The sequence below is a fragment of the Cricetulus griseus genome, chromosome 9 (assembly GCF_003668045.3).
Source record: "Cricetulus griseus strain 17A/GY chromosome 9, alternate assembly CriGri-PICRH-1.0, whole genome shotgun sequence".
Taxonomy (NCBI): domain Eukaryota; kingdom Metazoa; phylum Chordata; class Mammalia; order Rodentia; family Cricetidae; genus Cricetulus; species Cricetulus griseus.
The window spans coordinates 11,656,650-11,664,403 of NC_048602.1; positions in this window are offsets into that span (position 1 = coordinate 11,656,650).

The window sequence follows — 7,754 nt, forward strand, 5'->3', positions numbered from 1 at the left end:
CAAGTGTCGTAAAGCGCGGGCCCCAAAGGCTCGCCTGGCGCGCCTGCGCGGCGAGCCATCTCCCTCCCTCCTCCCCCCCCTCCCTCCCGCCACCGGCTCGCACGCTGGTGCTCGCGGAGGGCAAGGTGACCAGAGGCCGTCCAGATGCCCCCCTCGTGGGAAAGGATCCCATCGCGGGGGAGCGCTGGAGGCCCGGGGTGAGCCCGGAGGGCGCCTGCTCCCCAAAGTTAAGAGAGTTCTCGGGCAGCAAGAAAGTTTCTCGGGGTCTCAGGGACCCGCGGGCATGCGTTTGGGCTTGGTGATGATGGATCGGCGCTCTGATGCCTGCCTCCCCGCGCGGGCTGGGACCGCTTTCACGGCAGCACCCTGCCCAACCGAACCGGGAAACCTGCTCCGGAGTTGGGTGCTTGCTGCCTGGTTGCTCCTTGTGACCTTGAACAAGTCGCCCCCAGTGTCCCTTCTGGGGAAAAACAACAACAACAACAACAAAAACAAAAAACACATAGTTCCCCCAAGGAAACCGAATAAAAGTTTGAACCTTGCCAATCGGTCTTTCTGGGTTATGAACAGGGGCATCCCGGTTTTTTCGAGTCTTGAGCCAAGTATCGACTGTGCTGTGTTCTGGGTTCAATAGTATATTTTTTTTTAAAAAAAATAGTGTTTTATTTATGTATTTGTTTTATTTATTTATTTATTTATTTATTTTTTGAGACAGGGTCCCGCTTTGTAGCCCTGGCTGGCCTGGAACTTGCTGTGCAGACCAGGCTGGCCTTGAACTCACAGAGATCCATCTACCTTTGCCTCCCAGGTGTTGGCTTGCTGCATCATGGTGGGCCCCAGCAGAATTTTTTTAAAGGACCGGGGATGTAGCTCAGTTGGTCGAATACTAGTCTAGCATCCTCCAGGCTTGAGTACCGTCCCAGCACCACGTGAAACCAGACTGAAAGGTGGATCTCTGTAATGGGAACATTTGGTAGGTGGAGACAAGAGGACCAGAATTTCAAGTTCAAGGCCAGACTGGGATACTTGAGACCCTGTCACAAACACAAACAACCAGACCAATGGAGTCTGTTAAATGACGCTTGGGTTGCTGTCTGCATCTCCCTTGCCTGGATCACAGCTTCGGCCTCCTCTGATGCTTGCTTCGGTTCATCCAACCCCCTCCAGTTTACCTTCCATATGGCAGTCAGAGGCATCTTGCTAGAACACTGTAAGGCTGGCACCCGCCCCAGTCTTCCATAGCTCCCCAACTCCCTTAGGCGAAAACCCAAACTCTTTTTTTTTTTTTCCAATACAGGGTTTCTCTGTGTAGCTTTGGAGCCTATCCTGGCACTCGCTCTGGAGACCAGGCTGGCCTCGAACTCACAGAGATCCGCCTGCCTCTGCCTCCCGAGTGCTGGGATTAAAGGTGTGCGCCACCAACACCCGGCGAAAACCCAAACTCTTTCTGATGAGAAGCCATAACTAGGCTGGCCTTCACCAACATTTCCAGACAGACAGCACAACACTGCTCCCTTTAGATTCACCCCCCCACTCCCCACCCCCCCAACTAGGGAAGGCAAAAGTGGCTTCCTGGAGGAGGAGTGTTAGAACATCGATCTGAAGTATGAGTTAGTTGAGCAAATGAGAGCAGAAGGGGAAAGGCTTTTTTGTTTTGTTTTGTTTTGTTTTTTAAAGACAGGGTCCTATGTAGCCTCGGCTGGCTTTAAACTCAGCATGTAGCTTAAGATAACTTTCATCTCCTAACTCTCCCACCTCCAGCTAGGAAGTGCTGGCATTATAGGTCGGGCCACTGGGCCCCATTTTATGTGACGCTGGGGATGGAACCAGGCCTTCATGCATGCTAGGCAATGGCTTTGCCAACCGAGGTCAGGAGAGACGTTTAAAGCAGAAGGCACAGCAAGTGCAACAACTTGAAAGTGGTTTCCTTGCCTGCGAGGAACAAGGGAGAGGGATAGAAGAGTGATACGAACGGAGACGAAACAGAACAGACACGCCCTCCTACGCAGGAATCTGCAGACTCACAATCACCCACGCAGACACACACACACACACACACAGACACACTCACTCTCTCCTGGAATTACTGAGCTAAACAGTCCCACACACATATGCAGTATCACAACATTATCCAGACGGTAAAAAAAGAAACCACAGTCCCAGCCTGGAGACATGGATCATCAATTGGCAGAGTGCTTGACTAGCATGCCACAAGCTTCCGGGTTCAATCCCCAGGACCGAATAAAAACAGGTGTGGTGAATCATGCCTGTAATCCCAGAACTAGGGAGATAAAGGCAGGAGGATAAGAAGTTCTTGGCTACATAGTGAATTAAAGGCTGGCCAGGGATATATCAGAGTCCGAATTAAATAGACTCCACAGGCTCCTGAGAAGTATCGGCAAGTAAAGATGCTGCCACCAAGCCTGATGACCTGAGAGAATGATTGATGCTCAGGCCCCACATGGTGCAAGGCAAGAACCAATTCCTACAAGTCATCCTTTGATGTCTACACATATGGGGTGCGTGTGTGTGCACACTTGCGAACACACACACACACACACACACACACACACACACACACAGTGAAAAGATCACAATGTTTCCACACAAGTAACCACAGAAAAACATGCAGATACTGGGGCTGGAGAGATGGCTCAGAGGTTAAGAGCGCCGGCTGCTCTTCCAGAGGTCCTGAGTTCAATTCCCAGCAACCACATGGTGGCTCACACCCACCCGTAATGAGATCTGGTGCCCTCTACTGTTGTGTCGATATACATGGAAGCAGAATGTTGTGTACATAATAAATAAATAAATAAATAAAATTAAAAAAAAAACCATGCAGATACTAACATCGACATGTAAAAAGAATCATACCTGTTCTCAATATGAAGTATTGCACACAGACCCCACATGTTTACCTAAGCACACACCACACACACACACACACACACACACACACACACACACACACACACACGACGGGGGGGGGGATCAGAAAGTAACACAGAAGCCAAACGTATACCTCTGTTACCCTGCACTTAAGAGGTGGAGGCAGGTGGATCAAAGTTGAAGTTTATCATTGGCTGCACAGTGAGTTCGAGGCTAGCCTGGCCTACAATAGGCTTTGTCTCCTTGTCCACAGTGGATACCCAGCTACGCAGTGCACCCACACCCTCCAAAGTGGCCCCACAGATGAGTCAACACACATCTCTGTGGTGCCTGCCAAGGCGAGGTCTTTATGGTGGTTTGGGAGACAGTTTTGGGTTTCTGAGCCAGCATGGCTGGGCTGTGTCCTTCCTCTCTCCTAGTCAGGACAGTTCCTTCCATCGAGGGCCCGCAAAACCCATGAGGGGAGAGGAGGTTCGACCCTTTCCCCTGTAGCACCTGGGTCAGGCCACCTCTCGACAAGACAGATTGAGTGGCGCCTTCCATAGAATCATGAATGGGACAGAGACGGGAGCCCTTTCCTGTGGAAGACCAGGAGTAGCACCATTGTAGAAAGGGAGCTGGGGTAAGGAGGGTGCATAGCTGGTGGGAGACAGTTGAGGGGTCCTGCCCTCTTTCCTCACCCCAAGATATGCAGATAGGGCTGTGCGTGTGCCTGTGCGGCTGGATGATGGAACCCCAGGGGGGGGAGGGACCCTCAGGCCCCTAGATACCTGGAGTAAAGTTAAGGTTAAGTACATGCCTGGAGGCTTGGGGTGAGGAGTGAAAGAGGTTCTAGGACAGATCTTTTTAGGGTTCCAAGACAGGAGGGGCTTGAATAGGAAGCTTGTGAGCAGAGGATCTGGCACGGGAAGACTTGAGCGTTAAAGGAAACAAGTACAGTGAGGGCTGGAAAGAAGCCCAGGACAGAGCTACAAGAGTCAAGGGATGGGAGATCTTGGATCAAGGCGACCTACGGAGTGAGCTCTAGATTCTGCAACAAGAAGCATTCTACAAGTCCACTGGGAGGCTGCATTCTAGAACCTGAAGGAGTAGGGTCGGAAGCCAGAGGCCCAGACCCCAGGGATTCATGAGTAATGGCAGCATCAGAAAGGCCGAGGACAGGGGGTGTGTCTCAGCTAGTAGGGTTCTTGCTTGTTGTGCGCACAAAGCTGGGTTTCACCCCTGGCAGCACACTTTTAATCCCAGCATTTGCGGTGGAGGGCAGAGGATTAGAAGTTCAAGGCTATCCTGAGCTACATGAAATCCTGTCTCCTCTCTGAGAGAGAGAGAGAGAGAGAGAGAGAGAGAGAGAGAGAGAGAGAGAGAGGGAGAGAAGCCCCCAAACTAAAGTTCTAGAATCCACAGGGATTTGGGGGATCTTACAATCTAGAATTAGAAAGAGTTGGGGTTCTAAGGTTTAGAACTAGAGAAATCTATAAGGCAAGACATTATCAGCTGTTATCTTCAAGATGTGTTCTAGATTCAGGGTAATTTGAGTCATAAGATCTGAAGTAACGCTGGGCATTGGTGGCGTACGACTTTAATCCCAGCACTCGGGAGGCAGAGGCAGGCGGATCTCTGTGAGTTCGAGGCCAGCCTAGTCTCCAGAGCGAGTGCCAGGATAGGCTCCAAAGCTACACAGAGAAACCCTGTCTCGAAAAACCAAAAAAAAAAAAAAAAAAAAAAATCTGAAGTTAGGAGGACTTGGCAATTGTGGGGTCTAAAAACAAAGGGACTTGTGGGACAAGGTCTAGATTTAGAAGACATTTACACAGGCCGAGTGTAGCTCAGTTGGTAGAGCTACTGCCTAGCATGCATGAGGCTCTGGGTTCAATGCAGCACCCCATAAAACCAGGCATGCATGTAATCCCAGCACTTGAGAGGTGGATGAAGGGATATCACCAGTTCAAGGTCACCCTTGACTACATGGCAATTTAGTGGCCAGTGACTTTTGAGATACCCATCTCCAAACAGTAACAAAACCCAGAAGGTTTTTTTTGTTTGTTTGTTCTTCAAGACAGGATTTCTCTCAGTAGCCTGAGCTGTTCTGAAATTTGCTCTGTAGATCAGGCTGGACTCAACTCACAGAGATCCACCTGTCTCTGCCTCCTAAATTCTGGGATTAAAGGTGTGCACCACCAACCCCTAGCTTGATATTTGAAGCTCACTAATAGGCAGATCACCAGGTCATCCCAGAACAGGGAATCCTGGAAGTTTCAAGATCTAGAGTTTGTATAGTCCAAAACCCGGGGATGGTGGAGGTAGTGAAATCCAGAACCCAAGAAAATGGGCACATGGTGTCTGGTTCCAGAAGAGCTGGCTGCAAGTTCAAGAGACATAAAACTCACTTTACCCTTCCTTACTGGGGGAAAGCAGTTCTTGAATTCTTGAGTGCAGAAGCCTGAAGAGAAATAAGACGGGCATTGGGAGATTTGGAACCAAAGTGATCTAAAAATGAGATCTAGATTTGAAACCAAATACCTTACAAATCGAAAGGCTGGAGCCAACAGGAAGCTTGGAGTTGTGGGATCCAGAAACAAGAAGGAATCATCGGTCATAAGATCAACTGGGCTCTGTCTCAATGGCCTGAAAGTCCCGACTAATTGGGAGTCAGAGGCAGGAGGATCATGAGTTCAAAGCCTGCCTAGGTTTACAGAGTGAGTTCAAGGTTAGTCCGAGCAATTTATCAAGATCCTGTATCAAAATAAGAGATAAAAAAGGGCCAAGGTTATAGCTCAGTGGTAGAGTGTTTGCTTAGTAGGTGCAAAGTCCTGGGTTTAATTCTCAATAACATACATGCAAATGACGGGGAGCAGAGGGCATGGGAACTAGAGGGATTTTTAAGAAGTCTACAACCAGAGGAAATTACAGAATGAACTTGGTAGCAAGAGGATTCTGGTGGTTGTAGGCTCTAGACTCAGAGAGCCTTACAGATTATGTAATTCAAACCACACTTTAAACCACTGAGGTTTGAAAACAGACAGAATCGGGAGCTGTGAGAGCCAGCCCAAGAAAGAACTGAAGACTGTGAGATCTGGAATTAGAGAGGTTTGAAGAAACTGAGGGCTGTAGCAGACCATGTTGGAGGTGATGCCGTCTAGAGACGGGGGAAGTCAATGACAGCACAGTCTAGAACCAGGGAATGCCAGAGAAGGCTAGTGGTCATATAGTTTGGAACCAGTGAAGACCAGAGAAATCATAGCTTAGAATCAAAGATGGTCACCGGCTGTACAATCTAGAACAGCAGTTCTCAACCTGTGGATTTCAACTGCTTTGGGGGTTGCGTATCAGATATCCTGCATAGCTGAGATTTACATTATGACCCATAACAGCTGCAAAATTACAGTTATGAAGTAGCAATAAAACAATTTTATGACTGGGGGGTCCCCACAATATATGCAACTGTATTAAAGAGCTGCAGCATTAGGAAGGTCGAGAACCAGTGCTCTAGAACCACAGGAGACCATAGGGACCACAGTCTAGAATCATAGACAAGGCCAGAAAAATGGCATGGTCTGGAACCACAGCAGGGGCATAAGGTGTGCTATCTAGAAACAGGCAAAATACCAGGGAACATGCAGACTAGAGAGAAGACCAGAGGTTGCATAGTCTAGAACTGAAGACAGAAATAACACAGCTTAGAACCATGGAGGCCAGAGGCCTCAGTGTCTACAACAAGGGAAGGCCAAAGGTCAGAAGCCTAGATCCAGAGGAGACCAATGGGGACACAGTCTAGAGCCAAGGAAGCCCACGGGCCTCACAGTCTAGAGACAGAAATGGATGAGGGATACGGAGTCCAAGAGCCAGGAGAAGCCACGGATTGTACATTTTAGAACCAGGAAAGTAGAAACTCTAGAACCAGAGAGCCCACAGGCCTGTAGAACCAGGAAAGGCCCAAGGGCATACAACCTAGAATCACCAAAGTCCAGGGGCTGCACGGTCTAGATACAAGGGAGGCCCTGGGTCTTGCATGTAGAACCAGGGAAGACGGAAGGTGGAATAGCCTAAGACCAGGGAAGGTCTTGCATAGTCTACAAACAATGAAGGAAGGACTCAAGTAATTCTAGATCCAGGGAAGGTCAGATATTATGGGTCTGCTGAGTGGAGCAAGTTGCTGGCTACTCTTAAAACAGGAAGATCACAGACGAAGTCAGTATTCAGGCCAGGCTGGTGCTGGCAGGAAGTCAGGAGCAGAAAGGGAAGGCAGAGCTGGGCGGCAGCTCAGGAGGCTGAGACAAGGGTGGGAGGTCTGATCCTGAGTCTCCCCATCTTTGTCGCTGAGGACTGGGGAGATCGGAGTCCTGCATTGCTGTGGACCCTGTGCGATGCAGAGCGCCTGATGCGTTATCGTGAAAAGGACAAAGTAAAGCTGGCGGAAGAGTGAGGCAACAACAACAAAACAAAACAAAACATGAAAACCAAAAAAAAAAAAAAAAAAAAAAAAAAAAGATCACGGTTGTCCAAACTCCATGGAGCCAGGATCAGAGACAGATCTCAGACTCTCTCAACCCCTCATCCTCCCAAATAAAGCAAAGAGAGTCAGAGAAAGGGATAGTGAGGTAACCAACTGTGGAGAACCCCAAGGGAAGTCCTGAGGAGGTGGAGGGGGTCACACACCCCCTCCCAGAGGTCACTGAGCTGCAAACACTCCAAGAAGCCCCTGAATGGGTGAAGGCAGAGGGCTGGGGGCGCTGAGGTAGGACTGAGGCTGGCCGGAGGGTTGGTGAGGGGCACTCCGAGGAGAGAGGCCCCATCCTGGGCTGCTGGTGTGGAGTGTGGCTGAGTCCTTTCTGGGGTGGTAGAAGGGAGCTGGGGGGAGGGCTGAC